Source organism: Heterocephalus glaber, unplaced genomic scaffold, assembly GCF_053883595.1.
Source record: "Heterocephalus glaber isolate CG9 unplaced genomic scaffold, H.glaber_assembly_v1.0 deba00000594, whole genome shotgun sequence".
NCBI classification, from domain to species: domain Eukaryota; kingdom Metazoa; phylum Chordata; class Mammalia; order Rodentia; family Bathyergidae; genus Heterocephalus; species Heterocephalus glaber.
The window spans coordinates 6310708-6338238 of NW_028258151.1; the positions used below are offsets into that span (position 1 = coordinate 6310708).

The 27531-nt window shown below is 34.8% G+C and overlaps 2 long non-coding RNA genes across 7 annotated transcripts in view; one reads left to right on the forward strand and one right to left on the reverse strand.

Moving 5' to 3' along the window:
* LOC110349521 (uncharacterized) overlaps positions 1 to 27531 on the reverse strand; it is a 113545-nt gene that overhangs the window by 8743 nt on the left and 77271 nt on the right. The window lies entirely within an intron of this gene.
* LOC110349522 (uncharacterized) lies at positions 1177 to 26866 on the forward strand. The gene is made up of 3 exons (XR_002395544.2): positions 1177 to 1591; positions 10136 to 10233; positions 25693 to 26866. It is a non-coding gene; the product is annotated as an uncharacterized LOC110349522 (long non-coding RNA).

The following is a 27531-nucleotide window of genomic DNA, read 5'->3' on the forward strand; positions in this document are numbered from 1 at the left end:
TGTTCTATTTCTACATTTATACAATTTTCAAATACTAGTTTTTTCAGTGAAGTAGTGCTATCAATTACTTATTTCCATTTTCTCCTACTAGTTCCAATTTCTAACATAATGTTCTAAGTGAAAGATAAACATAGGAAAAAGATGAAAAGAAGGATGGGAATCATAGTTAGAAGATGATGATAAGAGACTTTCAAAATAACATGGATATTTTCTACTTTGTTTTGTTTTGAGGCAAAATGAAATCAGTTAGCAAATGATATTATAATTTATATTATATTTTTTGAAAGATGTACAAACTTTTTAAATAAATATCAAGTTCTTTGAGAAAGGATAGAATATTTTATAACTGAATGAGTTAAAGAAAATTAATAGTAAGATGACTTAAATCGTTTACTTTTTTAAGAAATCCTGAAGAAATGATCAACCAGCATTATGTCCAACAGTTTTTTGATGTGTGACGTGGAGCTTATGAGTTGTTCTTGGAAGATTGCATAGTTGAGAGAACAGCAAACATTCCTTTAAATCTCATTTTCATATATATCGTTTACAAGTTACTTATTCTTCGGTCATTTAACACTACTTCTACATTCATTACATTTCCCTAAATTCTGTCTAGGTTTATATAGTCACATGTAAACTTATAAGCAAGCACTAGAAACTATATTCATTGGACATGATGTTAGACTAGCTCCCACTATCACTTTATTTCTTATAAATCTAGCCTAAAAATAGATATACTTTGGGGCTGTCAAGTTATAATCAATTTCATATTTGTTTTCAATAAAAACGTCCTTTTATTTTCCACAAAACTGTTATGATTCTACTTATTTTCCATTCTATATAATCAGTCATTTAATACTTCCAAGATAAATTTATTATTTACTTTTAATAAACATCAGGTTTTTGCTTCAATAACTTGCCTTAGATTTTTCAACTCTGCTGTTATTTAGTACCAGAAATCCTCCGAAATAATAACAAACTCTGTCTTGCCTTCTAAGTCAGATATATTTCAGAGAATTTCCAATTATCTTCTATTGAAAAAATAACAATTATTTGACACTGAAGATGCATTTCTGGTTGGTGATATATGAGAAGTTTGGCAAAGACAGCTGCTTCCCCATCACAGTTATGCTACTGAACCTTCAAGTGTGAGGTAACTTCCTGTTTCCGAAAGGTGTCGTGTTTCTTTCGATTTCTGTCACTTGGCAAAGAGTTTTCAGGGTTTCTCCCAGCTAGAAGGATCCTTACGTTACATCAGTAGCGTGCACCGAGTGCAGTAACATCTATAGGTCATCTCAGGCTGTGGTGAGGAAAGCAGCGCCTTTATTTCAGGTGACTGTGAGAAGCTCCAGCTCCCCAGGTACGGGCCGCTTCCAGCCCGTAGGGCCTGAGCCCGACACCTGCGCTAGAGCTCGGCAGGCCTCTCCTGGATGGACAGAGGCGGGTCCTCTGTGGGCGTCCGGACCCCAGCTCACCCACGCCTGCCTTCCGCTCATCGCCGCCCACTCCCGGGCGTTTCTCCGGGAGGCCTGGGGTCCCGGGCCTCGGCGGCCTGCGGGTGAGCTGCCCTTCCTCTGGGATCCCGGCGCAGGTAGGGCCGCCACCAGTACCTCCAACTTCTTCTTTGGAAGCTCTCTTCTCGCCTCCTGGGCTTAATTCTCGCTTCGGCTCCTTCCTGGGTTCCGGGGACCCCTTCCTTCCTTCTGCTTACGTTGCCTTACTCCAGGGCCTGGAACCCTAACTGGAGAGGCACTCCGGCTGCGCCCCACTCCGCCATCTTCCCGGAAGTCTTGTGAAGAGGCCTGCACAGCGTGCCACTGAGGTAGTATCAGTTTCTGTTCCCGCGTGACGATTGCCATGTGTTTGTGGCTTACAACAACACAAGCACACCCTAGTTCCTGTGATTCAGAAGCCTTGTCTTGAGTTACTGGCTTCTCTGCTCAGGCTCCCCCCCAGCCCGTGGTGTCCTCTGGGGATCCAGGGGATCTTCAGAGCTCACTCCAGAGGGCAGAATTTCAGGTTATCACAGTTGTAGGTCCGAGGTCCACATCATCGTGCTAATCGCTCCTCAGGAGGTAGCTCAGCTCTGAGAGGCTAGCCTTCCGACTTAGCATCAGGCCTCCTCCATGGTGTCTCCATAAGCTGCCTCCTCCTCAATAGATAGTTTATGGCATCAAGAAGAATAATCCTTCTTTTTAAGATCAATAACTATTTTAAATGTAAATAGGTTAAACTCTCCAATCAGAAGTCATATAATAACTGAATTAATTTTTCAAAAATATCCAACTACTGTATATTCTCTTTGCAGAAGTCTCAACTTAGAATCAAGGACATGTGCAGAATAAGTGAAGGGATAGAAAAATGTCATTTCATGCAAACAGTATGCAAGGGAGAGCATGGTAGCTGCACTTATATTTGACAAAATGGACTTTAAGTCAGAAACTACCATGTGAGACAAAGAAGTTTATGGTATACTCATAGCTCATGGTAAAGGTACAACAGCTTTAGAACATTTAAATGCAGAAAGCAAACTTTGTCAGATGAAGGGAGAAATAGCCAATAATAGTACTGAGAAAAACTCACTAATAAGAGATGTAAATATCCCACTTTTCAATGACACTATAGATTAAGTGAACCTAACTGACACTTATGAAACATACTCTGGGATAGATCACATGTAGGTCACAAAGAAGTCTCAACAAATTTAAGAATGAAAAGAGGCCAAATATGCTTATCATCAACATGTAATAAAACTAAAATCATCAGCAAAAGGAAAATTCACAAATATATTGAAATCAAACAATATACTTCTAAAGAACTAGTAGGTCGAAAAAGAAAATTAGAAAATATTTTGGAAAATAATGAGTGAAACAAAAATTAGAAAATATCTCAAGCAAAAATGGAGACACAACATACTAAAATGTATGGGTAATGGCAAAAGCAGTACTAAATATTTGGAAGTTCAGATGCCTATATTATAAAAGAAAAAATATAGTAGATAATCTAACTTTCAGAGAAAAGGACAGACTAAGGTCAAAACAACAACAACAAAAACAAACTAAAGCCAAAGTAAGTAGAAGGCAGAGAATAGCAAAGATTTGGATAGTATTAAAAATTTCCCCATGAAATCAGAGAAGGCAAGGATGGCCAACCTTACCACTTCCATTCAACATGGTACTGGAACTTTTAGCCATAGCAATTAGCCATAAAAAATAAATAAGGCAGCAAAATCAGGAAGAAGTGAATTTATCTTTGTTTTGATGTGATGTGATGTTATACATTGAAAATTCTGAAGACAAAATAATATTTAAACCAACAAATGAATAAATAAGAAATATTGTAGGACACAAAGTTAATACATAAAAATCAGTTATTTCTATATATTAAGAAAAACTTTTAAATGAAATGAAGAAAATCCCATTTACATTAGCAGAAAAAAAATAAAATAATGATAAGCTAAACAAACTATGGAGTTTAAAGACTTGTAAACTAAAAAATAAAAATACTTGATTAAATAAATCACAAATAAATGAAAAGACAACTCATGTCTATGGGTTAGAACAGTGAAATGATTAATATTCTTCTAGTATGGTAAAGAATGGGCTTTTTTATTGACGTTTTCAGCATAAACTATTTCCTTCTTTGGCAATTTTTGTATAAAGTAAGATTACTAATACTTGCCAGCACAGAGGCAGAGCTTAAAAGTTCATTTTCTTTAATGGTGAATTTGCTGAATATCCCAGTTTGGGTGGTTTGAAAAATAGAGATTGGTTTTCTCATAATCAGAGAGGAGGTGAGTCCAGATCTAGATGTCAGCAAGTGTGTCTTCTTTGATGCCTGCCTCCTAGGCTCACAGATCTTCATGTTCCAGCTGCCTCTTTAAATGGTGAGCACTCTGTCATGTGGCCCTGGTCTGTATTTGCATAAATTTATTTTTATATATAAAGGCAGTAGTTGGATTGGATTAGGCCACTCGTAAGATTTCACGCTAATTACTTTTTAAAGGCCCTATTTTCAAGTGTAATCATATATTGAGATATTGGGTTTTTGAACATTAACATTGGATTAAGGAAAGGCTGTGGTTCTTTCCACAACATTAAGGTGTGAAAAGTATGTAACAAGTATACGCAGTTCTTACCTAGTGTAACTTAGACTTGATAAAATTATGTAAGGAAAGAAAGCAAATGCAATTTCAATTCTTAGCAACGCACTTTATTTTTGTCTAGACTCCTGGAGAGATCTATGACAATAGCAGGCCCATGAGGTAAGGGCTAACCAAGAACAAAAGCACTATTGTGTTTTGTGACCTACTGCAAGTACTAAAAATATCATTATGTGTTTTATTGGTTAATTAATATGCATTAAAACTGATACATCCCAAAATGATCCTTCTTCAAAATTTTTCTTTCTTTTTTTTTTGGTCCCAGGGGGATCAAACTCAGGCCCTTGTGCTTTCGAGGCAGCCGGTGGCACCACTGAGCTAAATCCCTGGCCCAAAATTTTTCTTTTTTTAATAAATGAAGTAATTAAAAAATATCTGTATATCTCACAAGTTATCTTTTTAGTGAAGGATTAGAATCAAAAGAAGACTATAATATACATATAAAATAACAGCAAAGTAAATGGTTCATATCATAACCAATAATGTAAACATTTTTCAGTTAACTTTAGGAATCTTTTCCAGAAAAAATTAGATGTTATATAATAGATGAATAACTATGTGCCAATGTGTTAAATATAAAAATATATTTTGGTTTACAACAACTAATCTAAAATGTAACTAAAACATAATGAAATGTGTATAAATGTAACAAAAGAGCATGTTAAAATAAAATATTCTTAAAACATTACTGTCTAATCAACGAGTTATTGTCATTTCTGCTGGACCAAGAGCTCACTCTGATGCTCTTAGTTACCAGAAGAAATGCTGGTAAAGATACCTCCACAGCCAAATCTCTTCAGAAAGCACCTTGTCAGAGGATCTTACGTTTCTTCCCTGAGGCAGCAAAAATCTAATCATGGATCTCCCCACTTCCTTCCTTTGGATGACTCTCAAAAGAATTTTAATTTTAGAGCTCTCCACATGGTGCGTTGATGACTGTACCAGAGCTGAAATTGTCCCTCTTACCAGTCCTCTTTCCTTTCCTTCCCTCCTTTCAACAGTAGATGACCCTAAGAGCATTCTCTAATACTTTCCCAATGTATTCTTCTCTGCTGCAGAATTTTCCAGACAGTTACAAAGTCATTGGCTTTTGTTCATCCTTGAAGTATTATTTAAAAAATCATGTGATGCTGCTATCATGCTGACTTTTCCCAGACACCGTTTTTGAGTATCACCAAGTAACTAAGCCATAAACATATTCTCCCTCAATAACCATTTCCCAAGAACATATTGAGAAATACTACCTTCTATGTTTTTGAGGATCATCAGGCAGTGCTTTTACTAAGGATTGTTTTGTTTCACCTTGTCATTTTGTAGTGCTTCACCTCTGTCAAAGCTGTCCTTAGACAAAGAGCTTATAGCACTGAATAATTGATATATTATATAAGAAAGAATGAAAATAAACAGTATTTAATGAACAAATAAAAAAAAGACCAGGAAAATATTCAGTGAAGCCAAAGCATAGCTTTGGTAATTATGAACAGAAATATTATAAACTATAACGTAACAAGATTGAGGAACAAAATATTTAGTATTGATTCATACCCTACTTGCTTTTTTCTCATTTTCCCTTTTGTAGCATTCAGGAATTTTATTATTTCTAAATGTAAGAGAATTAACGTTAATGGGACCATTATTATTGTTTTTGTTTTTATATTTTCTATGTGAATAATTGGCTCTCATAGTAAGATAATTTTGCTCTTGCCTTGAAAAAATATTTTTTCTTATTAATAATTCAAACATTGCTTTTAGATTTTTCTTTCAAAGAAATTTCCAAACATACTTTTCTTTCAAAGAATAACTTTTGTTGCATTCTTAACACCCCCATTTGCATGTGTATCTACTTAAGAATATCCCTCAAAAAAGGAAGCTTATATAATCAATAGTTTTCATTCCATTGATATTTTAGATATATCAAATTAGAAAGTATTATAAAAATTTGAACTTGAATTTAAAATTATGTTATAAACACAAATACATATGAAAAATAAATTGAAATCAAATTATTCTTAATATCAAAGAGTAACCAAAATGGAAATACTTCTTAAGCCAATTAATATGTGAATTAAATTATGTATTCTTTATGTGCTCCTATTATGTTGACTATAAATTGCTAATTTGAGAAATCAGAGATGCTTTCTTGCAGAGCATAATTCCCATTAGGTAAATTCAGAAAACTGGGTGAAAAAATGTAAGCAATGCTGAATATCTCTTGATCAAGCTATGTATTATTGCATGCTGAGGGTGCAAACCTTCAGGGAATTAGAATTCATTTAATTCTTAAATTTTAATTTCTAGCAGCTTGAATATATTGCTATGATATATTGATTATGAAATCTCCCTTTAAGCGTCATTCAATCCTGGAATTGTTACTTACATTAATTAAACATTTGTTTCCTTCACATTTTTCTCCTTTTAGACAGTCTTTGAGTCCCTTATTAAAATATATCAGTGCTTTAATCATTCTGTCACTTAATATTTTTCAGCCACAAGTGTCTAGAGGTATAGGCATCCATTAAGCCACTTTACTGGACTGATTTATTAAGTTTCAATTTTAATTCCACTAGACAGTTTACAGATAATACATATAATTTCCACACAGTAGTGACACAAATAAAGAAATAATATATTTATAAGAGATATTTTTAAAAATGCAAAATCACATATCCCCTTTCCATTTTTATTTCAGTTATAATGTCTATAATGTCTATAATGTCTTTTGGATTGCAAGTAGCAATTTAATATATATGGGAATTTAATATATATGGGAAATTCCCAAAGGTGTTACCTTTCCAGTGATTATAAAAAAGGTTATTCAAACTTGCTTAGGCAAAGAATAGTCTACGTGTACCTGTGAGTCTCAAAACATGAGTAAAATAATGGCGAAAGAAATTTGTTCTTTCATGATCATGAACAGACATTGGGTTAAGTACTTTCATGTTTAGACTACTACAAAGCATATAAGGGTTGATCTTAAGTAAATGCATAATTAACAAGGTGGCTGAAAGAGAAAAATGTAAGAATGATAAGAGGAGTTTGCTTTATAGATCTGAATTAAGTCTGTAAGCAAGGATCCATTCTGGTAAATGCTTTGGGATCAAGTACCAAGCTATTAGACAATATTAGACATTCATAGTTGGATACTTGTTTAAATCATGAACAACTAGTTTATGGGTCTCTCTACTCAAACATTTTTACCCACAGATATGTAACTATATTTTTCAAAATTTCCAAGTTGAAGAAATAAATATTGCTCTTTGAGCTTATTTAATGCACAGTATAAGCACGTTCTAATGCAGTAGCTTTCACTCCTGTTTATTTTGCCTGCAACATTTTGTAGCAAAGATTACAAACTGGCCTTCTTTGGCCAGAACCTAGAACTGAGTTGTAATATATATGACCTAGATATTTAGCTAATGAGTAAAGTTGTGCCTGAACTTAGGAAAAGACTGAAAACTGCTCTTCTCTTTAAAAAGAAAAACTTGAATCTCTGACTTCATATTCCTAGCAGACATACAGGGCCAAATGACTTACTTTAGATATGACTCAGGGTTTTCAGTTTAGTACATATTAAAAGCCTTTTGGCTGAGCCTGTTTGACTCATTTTTATTAACTGGATGATAAGGACATTTTAATTTGTGAGCCCCAATTTAAGCCAGCACTGAAGAACTCACTGTTGTACAATAGTAGAAAAGGATGGGGAATTTTTTCACTTAATCATTCATGATTGTGAATTGCTATTCTGATCCTTTACTGACTGCTAGTTATAGGCAAATTCTGTGCCAGGCATTGGCAATGAGTCTAAAGATAAATGAGGCACAGTCTCTGGCCTGAAGGAGTTTGTAGTGTAGTAATAGAGATGGCTATATTAAAAGGAAATACCATGGTAGATGAATCCACAGGAAGCCACAGGAACACAAAGGCGAAATCTCCGGTGATGTTAGCAGGGGAGAGATTTTGGGAGAAGCTGTTTTGGAGGGTAACATACCCATAACTGGAGAAAATGAAATGAAGGAATCTTTAAATTGATCTCAGCTTGTTTTTCATCATTTTATTTTCTTTAAATCCCTGCTGCTATAGCGTTTGTATGAATATTGCAACCATGTGTTTTAAATTGCATAAATTAATATTTTTATCATTTAAATAGTAACCTTGAGCCAGATGTGGTGGCCCATGCCTGTAGTATCAGGACTGTGGACCGTGAGGCAGGAAAATTATGAGGCAGAGGCCAGGCAAGGTACAAACTGAGATCTGTGGTCTCAAGAAACAAGAGAACATAGGTCACAAGGAAAAAATATAAGCAGAAATTTTTATTAGTTTCTTTAGTATGTGGAATATTATTGGATCATGATGGATTCACATTCCTATGCAAAATCCTACATGGATGTAGTATATTGCAGATATACCAGAAGAATTTCCTTTTCTCTCTTTACATTAGAATTTCTTACACATGCCCAGTGAGCTATTATATATTAAATATGTTTGTTTTACGATTTCAAATAAATGCAACAGGACACTTTATTATACTAAATATCCTACAGTAAGTACTGTGGTGTTGTATGTCTAAAAAATCATTCATTTTTACTGCCATAGAATATTTCATTGTATGGAAATATAACAATATGCCACTCATTCTTCTACTAATGTATCTTTGAACTTTTTTGTTCTGTTATTAAAATGTTACTGTGAACATTTCTGGGAAAATCCTTTTGTAAACCCATGTTTTCTCCATGTGGATAAATAGGTATAAATAGAATTTCTGGTTAAGTATACGTTTAATTTTATAAGGTATCACATGATTTTCAAAAATGGTGGCTGACAAAAGACTCATTACTTTCTTTCATGTGAAAATGTCTTTATTTGGTTCATTCATAAAGGATAATTTGGCCAAATTCAAAACCCAGCATTGACATGTTTTGTTTTTAAAGTGTTTTGACACCTAGAATAATCTGCTAGCTTCTAGCCTTCACAGTTTTGGAAGAGAAGTCAGGAAAAGTGCCATACAGCTTGGCAACATTCAGAAATATTCAGCACATCACAGGGTTTGCTCCTACAGCAAGTCAGAGCTCCCTCCTGTGCCCTGGTAACCTTTGTAATGAGGGACAATTATGCCATGACAGGAATATGCAGTCATTCCAAGATCATTCCCTTTACTCATCACCCAGTTTTCCCCAGTGGTTAAATTCAAGCATAATATAACAAAATCAGGCAATTGAATGGAAACAGTGTGCATTTATAGATCTGTCCCATTTATCATGGGTAGATTCCCATAACCTCTCCCCAGAGGCAAGTAGAACCTGTTCCATCATTGCAGAGATCTATGGAAGCATTTCACGATTTTGAATGATGTGTAGAAACCTTCCATGTCTGGAAGTCACTCTGATACTTGTCTTACATATCATGCATACATTGAGAGTGTCATTAGATAATCTTTTAGGTTTTAGGTTCAAACATAATTAAAGAGAAAGAAAGTATATTTACCTATACTTTTTGTTCCTTCTACCCTATTGTCTTCCTTGTTGTTTCAAGATATTTTCTTTTATCACTTCTTTTCTGTTTCAAGAACTTTTTAAAGATACAATTTTAGAGGAGATCTTTTTTTTTTTTTTTTTTTGGTACCGGAGATTGAACTCAGAACCTTGTACTTATGAGGCAGGCGCAGTGCCACTGAGCTAAATCCCTGGCCCTAGAGGAGATCTTATGATTACAAATTCTCTTAGTTTTTCTTTCCCTCCAACTATCATTTTCTTTTATTCTTGAAAGATGGATGCTTTGTTTGATTATGTCCTCCTACAGTTCATGTGTTTGAAACTTAATCCACAAATTATTTGTTAATGATGTTTCAAAATGGGGATCCAGAAAGGTTACTATAATTATAGAAGGTCTTGTGAGTGGGGCTACAAGGGTAATCTTAGTGGTTCTGTAAAAAGATGCGGAGGGACCCAAGCTCTCACTTGCGTTGTCTCTCACCAGGTGCTGCCCTCCACGGTGTTACGGTGCATCAAGAAGTTCCTGACCAGATGTTGAGCAGATGCCTCTAGGGGCCCTCAAGCTTCTCAGCCTCCAGAATTGTGAGCCAAAAATATTTATATTCTTTATAAATTACCCGGTTTCAGGTATTTTCTCAGGTATTTTACCTGGTCTCAAGTACCCCTAATCATAGGATTTAGGGTTGACAGTTACTATGTGTCAGCACTTGAATATGAGCCACTTCATTCTGGCCTCTGATAGGAAACCTACTGGTACTATTTTAATTACGTCAATTACGTTTTACTGATGTTTTGACGAGTACTTAAATAATATAAAACTCAAAACCTATGGCTTGTTTTGGCAAACATGATGCACTAAAATAATTTTTTTTATCCCTGCTTCTCTTCCAACTCTCACATGCCACCCAATTCACCGTGCATTCTATTTTACTTATCTTGAAATATCTATTTCTGGATTTTACCAACCTCTTTCCTAGTCTTTCCACTTTCATATTTCAAGCACCTGTGATCACTCACCTGTACTAACTTAGTAACTTCCTGTTTTTCTTTTTACACAGAAGGCAGAATTTTCCAAAACACAAACCTGTTCACTGATACTCTACTCCATCCCTACCTTGAACACAAATGTTTTCCCATGGCCTTAATATTAAGTAGCTAACTTGACCATGTCTCCTCTGAGCATAGTCTGACTTCTCCACCTAACCTCAGGTAGCTACTGACTCTTCCTTTCTCCACTGGGCTGAGTACTTAGAGCCTTTGCCACTCAGCTCCTGACTGGATAGTCTTCCTGACCCATGATTGGACTGGGCTTAATTGATGTGCTGTAATGTATCACAAGTGAAGGTTTATTTCATCTTTGAAATACACTGCAGTTAATTCCTCTAGTATAACTTCTAATGGAAATATATATCTATTCTTTATTTTAACCACATGTTTTTACTCATGTGTTTAGGTGACTATTGGTTAATTTTTATCTTCTTACTTGGACTTACTTCTGTAAGCACCGCAATTAGAAAACTTCTACATACACCACAGTATTCCAAATGTCTACACTATTTGTGGCATGTGCATATGACATGAATCTTTTTTGATGAATTAACAAAGAAATAAATTATAATTTGTAATTTTTATCTTGTAACAGATTTTTTTCACACTTGATAATGTGTTTTATAAATTTAATCTTCATCATTTATGTTAAAATTTATTCAGCAATTTGCTTTTAATTATGTTTATCATGTTTTCTTTAAAATTAAAAATGGCTCAGCCAGGCATGGTGGTACATGCCTCTAATCCCAGCAATCAGGAGGCTGAGGCAGGTGGATAGCCCGAAGTTCAAGGCCAGCCTGAGCTACATAGTGAGAGCCTGTTTCAATAAAATAACAAAACAAAAAATAGCCCATCTCCTGAGCTCTGGCTCACATATTATAATTATACAATGTTGACATATTGAATCTCTGATGTATCTGCTGAGTAGACTTGGGGCTAGTTTCTCAAATTAGCTCAAATAATGCTATCACAAATAATTAGAAATAAGTGATTTCAATATAGACTAAAATTTTCACTATATTGAACATTAAGTACAAAGATGACATTTACAATGCTCAATTTTAACTGGACAAAGATTTTCAACTCTGATCTGCACCATGATAGTGAGCTAATTCAATTATAAACAGTAGCTACAACTTACTTATTCTTGCTTGAACATTTCTGATTTTAAATAAAGTTTTTTCATACTTAGTTTATATTGCCTAATAACAATATGTATCTAATTTACATGTATCTCCTTATGGCTTATTTATTTTATTCATAAATCATGTATCAGTCAAGTTTTTCTAGTATAACAGGCACAAAATCTTCAATGTATAACAGATTTCACTTAGTGATCAAGACTACTATGTAGACAGGGTATTTTAATTTGTCTTTATTTTCTAATTCTGATAAAAATGCATGAGTGTTTTAGGATATACTACATATTGTATCTATTACATATATGTATTTCTGCCAAGAAAGTCAATACTTTTATTAAATTTAGTTGTGAAAGAAACTTTCACTGCAGAATGTGTATTATGGAATTTTAAAAACAAGTTTGTTAAGCCTGTGTTATTAGTCCACAACTTCTAACTAGGTAATGCCAATTTTAGGGTAACGGAGTAAAATAAGAAAATCTCCATGTACAAAACTGTTTCCTGGAAAACATCCTAGAGAGCTTTGTAAAAGCAAATAAAATCACAGTTAATAGCTAGTGCTAAACTTCCAGATCAAACATATCAAACAAAATCACAAATAACAGCTAGTACCAAAATGCCAAATTAAACAGATGACTGATTCTAGACCTAAGCAAAAAAAATTGTCATTTTATTGTTAAATAAGATTCTATTTAATAGTCTTAGAATTGTTTTACAGAAAATTTTCATACTAAACAATGTGTATATGTATATATTATATATAATATAAATATGTAATATATAAATATAATGCAATATAAATACATATGATATATATATATATATCTACTGAACAAACTACTGAATAAATCTATATTCACACTAGTGTGTTTAGAATAATACAGCATTTAAACCACTGGGATTTTACGCAATTTGCAAACAATTTAGACAAAGAGTATCAAGTATGAGGGAAAATAGGAAAAAAATTTAATTCATTGATATTCATACTTCTAATACAATTTTATAAAATTGATTTGTCTTTTCAAAAGGTAACATTTTGGGTAAAGACATCATAAATGTTTGATTAAATGTTCTAAAAATGCAAAATTATGCTAGGTGATTTAATTTACTGTTCTAGCCTTTAGAAATACTAAAAAAAAACTCATGTGTTTCACTTATAGCTAAAATGTTATTTTCTCTATCATTTCCCAAGAAATCAAATCCATTGTCCCAAATAAAAGATAAGGAAATATGTGTTAAATATGTAATGCAGTGAGATAAATTTAGGCTTCATCTAAATTACTGAGGTTTGACATCACTCAGCTTCCAACTTCTGTAGCCAAGGCAGAGTTTAAACCCAAATCATCTCTGTTTTGAAAAACATCTGTACTGGTTTCCAGACGCACAAATCCATCACCCATATGATCACAGACTTTCTCAACTTTTCATTTTTTCCAAATTTGCATGTTAGTCATGTTGCTCCAGATCTGGTCCATTATTTATTTTTACATACACTGTTCCTGAATATTCTGATCTGTATTCTCTGGCCTATATTCTAAACTGCCATTATTAAAATAGATCTCAATTTTAATATTAAATTGATTTTTTTCTTCAATTTTAAATTGATCTGCTTTCTTTATAATTTTTATTTACTTATCTAGGATCAAGCATATTTATTGTCTCATTCCTAAAAAAAATTAATTTCTCTACATACGCACATATACAGACAACTATGTGAAGCGGCTATGTTAATTAGCTGTGCTATTTCATTGTATATATGTGTATCAAAACATCATGCTGTAAAATTCCAGGGTATGTAATTTTTATAAAATTTTGTTAAGTGGGGCATGGTGGCACACCCCTGTAATCCCAGCGCTTGGGAGGCTTAGACAGGAGGATTGCCACAAATTCCAATCCAACCTTGAATTCATAGGGAACTCAAGTCCAAGTTTTGAGAGAGAAATTTATTTCTAAACATGTGAGGACACAGTCGCATATATATTCTTCTGCATATTCCTCACCTCTGATAACTTAGCCTAGGGACCCATCTGGCTGGGAAATACATATTCTTTGGGAGATCGTATATTTGCAAAATGAAGATGAGGGGATAGCTGGCATTTTGTCATACACTTCATTAAAAGTCTGAACATACCTTCAATGCCAGCCAAAAAACTTATTTTATATATTCACAAGTCATATCATTCAACCTTATTGTTGAATACAAAGCTTTCCCTCTTCTGGCTGAAAAATATAGCTATAATATTTTTTTGCCGGTAACATAGTTTTATAGTTTTTATTATTTCTTTATCAGAATTTGTCTTGTGATTTATTATAGTAAAGTGTGCAGATTTTTTTGGCTTTTCTGTATTTAATTTTTTTCTGTATTTTCATTTATCAATCTCAGAAGTCAGGTTGGTTTATACTGTATGTATATGAATATTTATACATGAATTTTACATGGTTAACATTACACTTGTGGTATTATTTAAAATATGTGTTCTTTCGATGTATTTTGTGTAGACAATTCTTCCTTAGATCTTTTGGGTTTCTGAAAGTCTGATATATTTTCCTGGATGTTTACTAAACTGTCTTAAGAAATAGGAATAGTGTTCCTTTAGGGTAAAGGGTTCATCTGCTTATGGCTTTAATACTTGGGGCTACTTTTCCCTTGCAGAGCATGGGAGCCAAGGGCAGACAGTGTTACTGGCCAGAAAGGAGGATGTCTTTCTGTGGGGGAGTGGGAGGTAGGCTTAGTGGCCATTATGAAGTTTCAGTTTCGCTTGTTTGGACTTCCTCTATTAGAATACAGGCACTCGTTATTCTGCCTTTATATAAAATTTACATAATTCAGTTTTGAAAATTATACTTTAACATTTAGTCTTCTCTAATTAACTTGACCTTATTTTTCACATGATAATTGAAAGTGTTTGTGAACATATAAAATACTCCATAATGCAACACAGAATATACATGGAAGGACAGACATACTGGAATTCTGAACAGAAAAATATATTCTCCTCATTTTTCTAAGGTCATTATTTCCTTGGAATAGGCAACCTGGTTATTTATATGTGATTCTACAGGGTTCACAGAGTAAGCGATGTAAACTTTATGTATTGATAGAAGTTTTACTTCACTAATAATTTGGAGTTTAAAAATGGGCTGCTTAATTTATAAGTAATTACACAAGACATACCATTAATCATGTTAATATATAGTTAGTACCAACTGTGCATATTTTCAGATGGAAAATGCTAAAACCACTTAGTGTCTTCAATTGATGGCTAGATTGAAAACATTGCAAATGTTTACTATATTGATTATCTGCTCTATTCTGTTGTTTACCAGTTGTATTTTCTTAGTTTTATTGAAAATGTAACAGTTGCTTTTGGTATTAGTTTTCTTTTTTCTAAAAGTGTCCAATGGGAATTTTATATTGATTGTTTTAATTTTTATTATATGTATAATTATTTTTATTATTATTATATTACAGTTTATATTTTTCACACGTATTATATACTTAAGTATTATTTTTAGCAGTTCAAATATTCTTCAGTACCTACTGTGCTATTTGTATACTTCTATAGTCCCAGTGGTATTTTGTAAAACTATTCTAGGTTACTCAGAATGTTTTCCCATAGCAGAGCTTATATAGAATGGTGTTGAGTATATTTTTCACATTTTCTTACACAACTGAGCATACTTATATTTTGATGATTCTACAGTTAAAAATGTTGGTTTGAAGTATAATCCAGGGGACAGTTTCCATGCATCGAACCTCCCCTGTTACACTGATCCCTTTTCTAGTAGCTGCCAAACCCAGGTCCATCAACATCCCCAGCTCTGGGATCTCCAGGGTGAGGGATCACGATTCATAGCTGTAACCCCGAAGAGCCTCAGAATGGCAGTGCCCTGCTTGCTGAGTGCTGAGTTGAGAGAACTCTTGGCCCCCAGCAAGGGCTGTCTGGAAACGATGTCCCGGGCTCTTGGAAATAGTAGTACTTTTTCATCAGTTGCCAAGCTGAACTACACCAGTAGCAAAGAAAACTTGGCTTAGTAACTGGCAGCTTCCTGCTCTAAACTATTCAGAGGCTTGGGAATGTGTCCACTAGTAGCATTTCCATACTGGAAAAACTGATGGTATCAGAATCTTGTGCTCCTTAAAAATCATCATCCATATGCCCTACACTACAATTGTCTGTATTTTTTTAGTCTGTATTTTTTTAGTCTGTATTTCAACAGCACCATTTTCCTCTTTGTGTTGCTGTGGTCATCAGCCCGGTAGCTTTCTGTTAACTTGTACTTTGAGACTGCTCACAAAAAATACTTAGATGTAATGGGAAATTTAACTTGCTTATGGGGACCCATGTTTATTTCTGGCTAAAAACCAGAAGTTTGTGTAAGCTAGTATGCATGGACATTAGAGACTATGATGGCAATTTTATTATTATAACCGATACATCCCAAGCTTTACTTCATTACTTTCAACATGTCAGCAAATAGAGCACATTCCTGGGCAGAAGTGTTCTTGCTAATGAAGACAGAAAGCTTGCTTCCATAGAGAAAAGTAAGAGAATACTTCATAAGGTAAACCAAACCTTTAGTTGAAAAAGTAAAGACATTTACTAAGAGTGTATTGTTTCTCAAAATCTGGTGTAAATAGCAGAGCTTGTAAAGAAAGATTGATATCTCAATGTCTCACTAGATGGTCCCAGTTCACAGACGTGAGGCAAGTCTGGAGTGGCCTTTATCCTTCCACCAGTTACTCCTTGTGCTCACTTACATTACATGTCCATGGGAGACTTATGCAGAGTGGGACTCCCTGCAGAGTCGCTCCTGATGTAGCCATAAGTACTAAGAAGGTATAAAAAGTTTATTAGTTACATAATGGAATTTTCTAAGAAAAAGCAAAGAAAGGAGATTGGCAGGGTGTGTGTTGTCCTGAGAGTATTGGGCCAGAATGTAGAATCCGATGTATGGAAAAGGGCTGTGTTGTTTGATGTTCACAGCCAAAGTAAGGAAAACCTAGAATTTCTCATTAGCAGTGGAATACGTTGGAGGCCAGGAGAGCAGAGAGGAGTGTAGCTGAAAATATCGGCAGTGAATTTTCCGAAACTTGAGTCAGAATCTTTATGACAAAACTATCTCTTTATAATATTACACAATGCAAAATGGAAATAATAAACACGTTTTGAAAATATCTTTGTGACAATGAAATGGAACTGCATATTTAATGTTCCTATCATCAGCTCAACTCTAATGCTCATCATTCTGCTGTGCAACAGAAACAAAATTCTATAAAACTAAAAACTTGTGGGCAGAATCAAGGAGGGGCAGTATTTAGTCGCATTAATGGGTGGCCTTAAGTAACTCATTTGAAATAGCCACGTTAGCACATGTTTGCATAGAGACTACTTAGATAAATCATCTAGCCTGAACAACTCTAATGCTGTTGGTTTTGCCTCTGGTTTGCACATACATTGCATCATTCTATTTCAGATGAGTAAAGGAGAAGCCTTTGAAATAAGCTGCAAACAAAATGTGTAAATCATGAACTTTGTGAAACATTCTCCATTATTTTAAAATCAAGATTAATGTATTGCAAAAAATACTATGGCCTTTCTGTCCCTTAAGTTTTGCTACAATTTAGACAAATGACCTTACACAGTTGTTCAAAGTATAGAGCTTTTCTGCTACTAGCAGCACAGGAGGATGGATTCCCTGAGATTTTAACAGATTGACATGTTATCTTGCTGGTGCACACTGCTTCATGAAGATACAGAAGGCAATTTACCCTCCTCTGAGACTATTTATTTGCTTTTTAATTGACTTGGACTAGTTTTGTACCAGGAACCATCAAATCATAGTTGAATACAAAGGAGGTATGTGATGGGCCAGAGCATCTGTGTTGGTAATTTCCAAGTAAATAAATTACACCTATTCAAACAGTACACAGATCATTTACAGGAACAATTAAGTTCTTGGTCAGAGCTGTTTTCTGAAGATGTGCAAGGTTTGTGTGATTCTGATTTACAAAGCATCATTCCTTTTACTAAGACAGCCTTTGCATTTAACTATTCATGTAGTTATCACAATGTTTTAATGCAGATTGATATGGTCAAGAGAAGTAATGTATATATCATTCATTACACCTGTAGATATTTAAGTGCAAACATAAGTGCAAATTTCACTTTATCTTTGTTTCAATTGCATAGATCAAATGAATATATATATATATATATATATATATATATATATATATATGCACACTTTTTTTTTTTTGGTACCAGGGATCGAACTTGGGACCTGGTGCTTGTGAGGCAAGTGGCGGAACCACTGAGCTAAATCCCCGGGCCAAATGTATATTTTTATAATTTGTGAATTATAAAAGTAAACCTAGTATGAGTAATTATACAGTTCTTTACAAATTTCTGAAACCACTGATCCAAATCACATTCTTTCTTTAATAAGTCATGAACTTTCAATGTATCAAATCCATCCATTTGGAAATAATGATTTGTAAATTGTCTAAATGTGATAGAGGACAAACACTAGTTCAATTATAAATGTTTATCTCCATACATAGATCAACTAAGTGGTCCACTTTGCTTCCAATGTTAAATTTCATGTTATAAACATGTTTCTGATAAAGTGAAGGTTCACACAGTTTCAGAATTTAGGGATATCCTTAACCAAATATGAGAAATTTTCTTCTCCTTGCAAGATTAAAATGAGTGTGTGTGTGTGTGTGTGTGTGTGTGTGTGTGTGTGTTACAAGCTGGCTAGAGAAAGGTCAAGAAGCCAAAAGATATTCATCAATTGTAAGTTTTTACAAGCCATAACATCATAACATTAAGCAATGAACATATATCACCCTACTCTGATTTGTCAGACCCCCAGTCTTGTATTGTTACCCCAACTCCTATTATTTTGTAGGATTCTTCAGTTAATCTGTATCTCAGCCTGTCTTAGAATATCAAGTACTGTGAAAAGGACTTTTCAGCTCCTTGCTTTCTGGATGTAAAAGGAAATTTTGTTACGTATCTATATGCCTAATTTAATACAATTAATTGCATTTAACTGCACCTTTCTCATTTTGGCATTGTAAAATTTTACTTTCTCTATTTTCTAACAGGACATGTTAAATTTAGCAAAACCCAAATTTAAGAAAACAAAGCACAACATAATTATTTAACAGAATAAAATTACAGAAAAATGCTTTCATTCTTTTTGTAATTTAATTTGAAAAATCTCTTTAGGAAAAATACCTCAATATTTCTATACAGTTGCAAATTTAGAAAGAGAAATCTTTCTTATATTTGTATATTCATTTCAGTGGAAAAAAAGATGTTTTTGTGGCAATCGGCCAAGGTGTGATTTTAAATTTCAAAGCACAACTTAGGTTTGATTTATCCAGCTATTTTACTGAACTGAAATACACATAGTATTGTAGTAAGTACTCTTAAAATAATAATTTCTGTCTGTGTGTCATATTTTAGGAATCTCAGTTAATTAATTATAGTCTCTTTCTTTTCCTAGTCAGCCATGATGCCTGTAATATGGTACACATGCTAATTTTGTTGGGATGGGTGAATTTCTGTGTCAGGTACTGAACTCAATACTTTATTGTATTATTGCTCACTTAAGGCCAGGTCAGTGTTATTATTCACAATTTATTACTCCTAGAACTTATGCTTAAAGACTTTAGATGATTTGTTTAAGGTTAAAGAATAAAATAGGGAAAATAATTTTAATTTGTGAAAACCTGACTCAAAAATAATTTTATTGTTTTCTTTATTGCAGTCTAATAAACTATATGCATTCACTCTAAATTTTATATCTTCGTATTACAGAATAAAAAATGATTCACCAGTATGGGCAAACTACATAAAAAATTATTTCCTACTACTTTGTTAAGCAACACTGGGCCCAAAAACATTTTTGTTTCCGGGTGATAAAAAGTAACGATGTCATGTAAAAACAAAGTAGTTACGTGTGTCAGTGAGCTACATCTACACATTAACTAATAATATAGGTCATTTATCAAATGCGATTCATCAGATTTTCTCATACACATTATGTTAAATCTGTCACTTTATGTCTGCCAGTCCTAAGCTAGTGAGTCCTACGTGTTAGCCATGGTTGCTCAGTCCTTGTCTTGTAGACCTGTCTGTAAGTGCAGATGTAATAATTAGGCTAAGGAAAAGGTATGTGGTGAATCCTGCTCATTTACTTTGTGAAAGCTAAGTTACCACTATGCACTGAATTTGAACACAATTTTTCCATTAGATGCATCCTTTTTCACTTTATACCATGTTATTTACTATTTTACTCATTAAATAACTCTCTCCCTGTATTCTAATACTTTAATATCTGTATCAGTTGAACTTTGAAAAGGAGATATCTTAAAAACCTCCATTTAGGGCCGGGGATTTAGCTCAGTGGTTTCACCCCATGCTGCACAAGCGCAAGGACCCGAGTTTGGTCCCCAGTACAAAAAAAAAAAGAAAACACCATTTAACTTCATATGAAAGCCTACAAATTATTTAAAACTGAGCTAAAGATGGCTATTTTTCTTCTAAGGATATTTGCAGTGGATTACATCATTTTAAGTGTATTGCAAAAGGAATGGTTTAAGAATTCTCTTTTTAAATTGGGCTTTTTGTTATTATTGCTATTTCTGAGGTTGCAAACAAAAATACATTAGCTGCATAGAATAACCAGAAAGACTAATAACTAGAAATCAGAAAAGGTGAAAGTGAATAGAAAGTGAAAAATAAAAATAAATTGCATTCTGCTTTTAATCTTTAGCTAGGGGTTTTGAGACAATTAACAGTCTAAATCACTATAACACTGCAGATCGTGACAGAAATTTATAACTCATTTAGACAGGCAGAGATGTAGAATATAGTGGTCAGAAAACACCTTAGAACCACACAAGTTGGATAGGTTATGTTCTAATGACCTACAGAGCTGGCCATGTAAGTACACAGACACTCATCCTCATCTCCTAAAAGTGTACAAGATTATTTTCTAAACTTCTACCTTAAAATTATATCTTGCTAGCATTGAAATACTTTTTCCTAAAATGTCTAATAAGACACTCATTAAATATGAGAAATGGTAAAAACACACAGCTCATGAAAATTTAGTAATAAGGTAACAAACATCAGAATGAGATTTTAAGGAACAAGTCTGGAAATTTAAATAATAAATTTCTTAATTCCATTTCAGTAAAAAGAGCCCCAAATATCCCATTGTTTTCTCTGCTGCCCCTTATTTAAGAAGCAAGTTGCATCCCTGCCTCCTGACAGAGCCCATTGTTCTTTCACTGGGTGCTGTGAGCACTTGGGGTTCATTAGAATCAATGCACGCAGACGTCTTGGCACTGACAGGAATCACACAGAACAAAGCAGTGGTTCCAGGGCTAGCAGCCCATGGGATACCAGATGGTATAGCATTTACCTTGCCTCAGCTCTTCACTAACAGTGAGGGGAAAGAGAAACAGCCCTTCTGAGAACTCAGGAGAGTCAAAGTGCTCTGTTTCTTAATGAATCCACAGAATTAGGGCAGTGAACATAGAGGAAAATCAAGAGAACTGTAAGGGGTACAGGGTGATGTAGAAGATGGGAAAAATAAACAGTAAATATTTTTTTAAAGAGATATCAAAATTTTAAAAATTTAGTCTTTTTCTTCCAGACCAGATGCAAATATTGAAGTGAAGGAGAGGAGAGATCATACACTTTAGATGTTAGTATCACTGAGACTGATAAAGAAGATGCCAAGGAAAGTCTGTGGTCCAGAATATAAATTCGAGCAAAAGCACTGGACAGTGAGCAGGCGAGCCTGAGGAAGAGGGATAAACAGTATTGATGTGTGCTTCTCAGGTGGGTCCTGAGCCCTGGGCTTTGCGTGTGGCTTGTGCAGCCTGTCCCAGACCTGCTGGCTGGAAACCTGCAATGCATTTCCACACATGATCCCAGTCCCGGTCCCAATTACATTTGAGGTACGAGGGCACAGAGACAGTGTGTTCCTCAGAGAGCCTTTTCTCCTTTCAAAGGAGAGAGGGGTGGTGTCTGGAGGCGTTAAAAATGAGTCACGCGGGCATGGCTCAGCCTCTGGGCCCTGACACCCATGATGTGCAGGGAAGGGTTTCGAGGACCTTAGAAAGCTTCAGAGGAAGCTTGTTCTCTGAAGAAAATTAGTTCTTTTTTTCTTTTTCTTTCTAGTTTTTTTGTACACCAATTTGTACAGTAACTTCATTTACAAAAATAAAGCCCCAAATGGGGCTGCATGGTAAAATATCTCCAAACTGGAAGCAACCATATATTTTTAAATAGTAAATGTACAAACAAAGTAATACACAAAATTATACGGATGAATCTGATAATAATTATGTAATATGAAAGAAAATAGCCCAAAAGTCCTTATTGTATGATTGCATTGGCAAGAAAGGAAACATCTCACAAACATTCCTATTGACAGAGCGGGTATCAGTGATTTCCTGGGAATATACCTGTAAAGTTGTGTTTTTCTGGAAACAGCTATTCATCTGAGGAAGTTTTAAAAAAGCTATGTTTCATTCCCAAAGTTTCTGATTTCAAGTGGCCTGAGTACAGGGCAGAGTTAGATTGCTGTTTGTTTTTATTGTCTAAAAGCGTTTATAATGTGAATATAGAGTTGAGAACAACTGATTTGTGCCAAAGAGGAAAATACCCAAGGTTAGAATTTTCAGAAATTGAGATGAGTGTAATCTTGGCAGAGTGAAGGAGAGCACAAGGGAGCATGCTAGTTTTGAAGAATGAAAGATGCACTGGGGCAGAGCTAGGGGACAATGGGGTGAATGTCTGCATAAAACATGACCTTCATGGCTTGGACTTCGGGAAAGGCTGCAAGTGTAATTCCATTCAGCTGCAGTGTGATTGATTCTGCTGTCTTCTGAAAACAGGGCAGGTTCCGGTGCTGTTCTTGTCCCTCTCTGTGTTAACGTTTCAGATCGGAAGCTCCTTGTGTTTCCATACATGACAATGACTTTTACTAGCAGTAACTCACAAGAGTTTAGCACAGATACTAATATTTTCAAGCATGGTACACTTCCCTGATCTCTTCATGGTAATATAGAGGTCACTGGTGGTAGAGCAGCAAGTCTTAGAAAAGGAATTTATTAACTAAACAGTTTACATTTAAAATGTATATATATATAGATATATATTTCATATGTATTCATATATATCTATATATATGCTGGCTTTTCTACAAATAGTTATTTTAAGAATACAAAATTAGGGCTGGGGATTTAGCTCAGTGGTTTCGCTGCCTGCTGTGCAAGCACAGGGACCCGAGTTCAATCCCCGGTACCAAAAAAAAAAAAATACAAATTAACTAATGATATTTTATCTAATATATTTGATATGTTTTCTTCCCTTCATCCTCATTTTTCCTTGTTTTACTGTGAAACTTTTTTTTTTTGGTACCGGAGATAGAACTCGGGACCTTGTGCTTGCGAGGCAGGCGGTGGAACCACTGAGCTAAATCCCTGGCCCCATGAAACTTTATTTTTAACAATACATTTTTATTCGACAGTTTTACATTTTCATTTGACTTAAATACTTCATATCTTAGCATATTCATCTGTTAACTTTATCTCCATGACAATTTGGTAGGGCATAAACTTATCAGTTCTTTCCTTATTCTTTAAAGTACCTATGAACCTTAAATTGTTTCTAATCTGTGCAGCTAGGTTCCAACTGGTCATTTTATTACAAGTTTTGCTTTCTATTAATCCAATTATTCAGAGCATCCAGAGTAGTCCTATTAAAATATGCATTATTCCTATAAAAATGTAGATTATCCCATAAAAATATAGATTATCCCTAGCTCAAAGCTCCAATGGTTTTACAAATGTCAACATAAAATAAAACTACCAGATTTAGCCCAACTGATTTATATATAACTGGTGATTGAACATTGAACATGCAGATGACGCAAGTCATAGACATCATAAGTGTAGAGACAGAACTAAAAGGATGAAGATCTAGGGAGCCCTCAGAGGGGCAAAACTGCAGTCATGATACTGAAGGGCCTCAAACTCTTCCTCCAAGTTGACATGCTACTTAATAAACCATTGTGTGCATGCCTGTGTGTGTTAACATGAAAAAAATGTTCTGTACCTGGGCAACAAGACATATAAATATTCTGAATTACAAAATACATATTTACCTTCCCAAAATACACTTAAATATTTTACATGCATTTGGATCAATAGACAGTGGTAGTGTGTATGTTTTCTGGCTGAATCTTCATGAAAGAATACTCTTGCTGTTTGGATGACCGCTGTCGTGGGTCACAGAGGCCCCAGTGCCTGTCTCCAAGGTGTTTTACATGGTTTCTTCATGTGTGTGCAGGGGATGTTCCTATACAGCTAATCCAGCCCCCCATCTCCCCACGGAGGGTGACACTTCAGCACCCCAATGCTTCACATGGCCTGAGTCTTAGTTCTGAGTCTTTCCTAACCTAGACAGTCTACAGCACCAACCAGGGTTTCGTCCTGTGCTTCTTATTGTCACTTTTACTTCTTCCTTGTAGTTATCAGTGTTTGCAATCATCTGGTTTGTGTTTTCTTTTCTTTTTGATGTCATTATTTTACCTCCTTCTAACTCCATAGGTGAAATAATCTACTTCATTTCTCCCCTAAGAAACACCTTTTTTCCCCATAGAAGTAAAAAGGTCTAGTTTTGGTTATTCAGTGCCTGGAACGTTAATGACATAATATCTCTGTTAGACTCTGCCTTGGAAATCCTCTCAATTGTTGCTTCATTTTTTGCTTTGCTTTTCCTATCTTTTAATTAAACTCTCAATATAGATTCTTTTCTTAGAAACATGAAAGAAGATAATATAATGCTCTTATTGAACTCTCTCACATATTAATTGGATGTTACTTTGCTGCTCAAATAACCTGACCAGATTCCTCTTAGTGCTTTTTATTTCCTCCTGTTATTCATATGTGCAGGGATTCATCTGTGGAAATTCCTGTGCAGTTGCCTGGGCAGAGGGGCAGGTATTTTGGGAAATCTAAAGCAGTCTGGAACTTGTTCTCTTCACAGAACTGCAGAGTGAAAAGCCATGGCACTCAGCATTTGCTGATCCCATTACCCTTCAATGCCTCTGCCCTGAATATTGACCTCTCTAAATGGCACCATCTCCATACTTTCTCCCTGTACCTGTTCTAATTAATGGAGTTCCAGAGTAGCTTCAGAGAGCAGATTCGATAATTTGGAATGGGGTTGGAAAGAGCCTCAGAGGTAAAGAAGGCAAGTTTTTTGAAAACACTTTGGGATGTGGATCAGCTGTGTTTTGCTGAGTATGGCACAGAAACACTTCCCGACATCAGGAAAGTGTAGCAGCCTCAGAGCTGAAGACAGGAAGGCCCCAAAGTCTCAATATACTGTTGAATGTTTCTGCCTGAAAGTGATTTGTGTCCTTATATTTGTGAAGGACTGGCCACAGCATGTCTAAATGGCTGCAGGTAACTTCAAGGGAACAGGAAAATGACATATTTTTCTTTTACTGGAGAGAAGAGGAAAACTGGATTTTGGTGAAAGCTTGAAATGTCCACAGAAGCTCCAAAATCACTGAGTGAAAGAGGATACAGACAGGGAGACAGGAAATAGTCTCCCATGTATTTCAGAATCACACTTGTAAAGGTATAGATTATATTTTTGTGTAACGACTTGAGTCGTAGCCCCCATTCTGCTTAAATCAGACATAAAATATACTCTCTCAACCATCTCTGATTTCCTTTCATAAAATTTTCATTTAAAGCTAAAGGTATTCACATTCTTGGTCATTTTCCTGTCTTCTTCCCTTCCTCCTCAAGGACTTTGGTCAAGAATACTCTTGGTGGAGAAAAGCAGCAGGGCCAGTTCCTCCTCAGCCCCAGTGGGCCAGCGTTGTGCTCCTCCTCCGGCGTGCCTACCGGAGACAGCCCTCACCCTTGGGGAATCCCCTCATTGAACTCCGATTGCCTTCTCTCAAGAGGTATTGAAGGACTGAAATCATTCTCCTTTCCTAAGCCATGCGTGCATGCTCATTGCAGGATGCTGTCCTCATGGGAGACTTGGTGTGTAGAAAGCAAGACTGTTGTCCTTCTGAGTTCACTGTAACTGGGCAGAAGATGATGGCCTTTAGGGTTAGTGATAGAATCAAACTGACTTTATTAATATTCAACACATTGTAGAATATCAGTCTCAGTATCTACTTTGTTTTATAGAATATATTAATTTTTTGTATTCTTATGCATTTTAATTTGAGTTTGGTGTGAGAATAAATTATCCTAAGTATATTTTCACATGATTATTCTTTAATATTCTCTATTTACTTTTCTACCTGTGAGGCCAGTATGCAAAGATTTAAAGGAAAAATGGTGCATGGATAGACAGACAGACAGACATAGTTATTCTGTTGAGAGACCGTGCAACTCAGTGATATCCAGTAATCTTGGAAGTCACAAACACATAGGTTCCAGTCCTAAATCCAGCACATTACTACATTGATGCCCTCCAAGGGACCTAAGTTTATACATTTCAATTTTGCCTTTTAAGGAAACATCATGGGAAAATATGTCTTTTTATCAAAGACCACATCAAATATGGCTTTCAGTGAATAACAGTTGTGTTACTATCATTGTCTTTTGTGAGATTAAAGGTACAACATACGTAAAGTGCTGACCATGGTGCGTGAGCATTCTGGTGTGCCACTGCACAGTAGAGTGACTACAGATAATAATAAAGTACTCTATACCACAAAAAGCTATAAAGAATAATTTAGAATATTTCATCAAAGATATAGATATTTGATGAGGTAGATATGCATAACCTAATTTAAATATTGCACAGTTTATATATGCATTGAAATATCATGATACCCCCTTAATATGGAAATATTTATGTTACAGTTACATTTAATAATTAAACCATACAAATATACAAGGTGCTTAACAAATTATATCTAATTAGTATGTATAAACTGTGCAGTATTTAATTAGGTTACACATATTTAACTCATTGAAGACCTATTTTTTTGATGAAACATTCTAAATCATTTTTGCTTTTTATTTGATGGAAATTCATTTCATAATTTAAAGAATGAGAATTATATAGTTATATTTCTTGGTATTTTAGTCTGATTGTATTAAGTGTATGAACTTATGGAAGATTTTAGGCAAAGGTGCTAAAAGTTAGGCACACAAATAAAGTGTTTCATGTAGTAGATAATGAAGGTTCAAGTTGCAGTGGTAGACCAGTAGGCTAAAATATAGGAAGAAGTGAGAGTCATTTATCATGTGAAATGGCTCTACCCATTGACTAAACTGGAGAAGATAGGAGGTAAGATTAAAAATGAACTCCAGAGGTACTGGAGAAAGGTTGACAGGGCCATGAGAATGATTAGAGGAATAACCAAAACTAGGGGGAAAGATGTTGAATCATAGGAGTGAGATAGAAAGAGGAGAATATTGATAAAATCTAAAGTATAGAAGAGCAGTCAGGGCTGGAGATCTGGTTTCAGGAGGCATCAACTTATAGTTGGTTGTTAACCTATTATTTAAATTAAAATCAGTGGTATTAAATCAGTTGGATAAGTGCATACAGAATGGAAAATAGTGTGTCCAAACTGGAAGTGGACAGCAGTTTTTAAATGAGAGCAACAAAGAAGATAG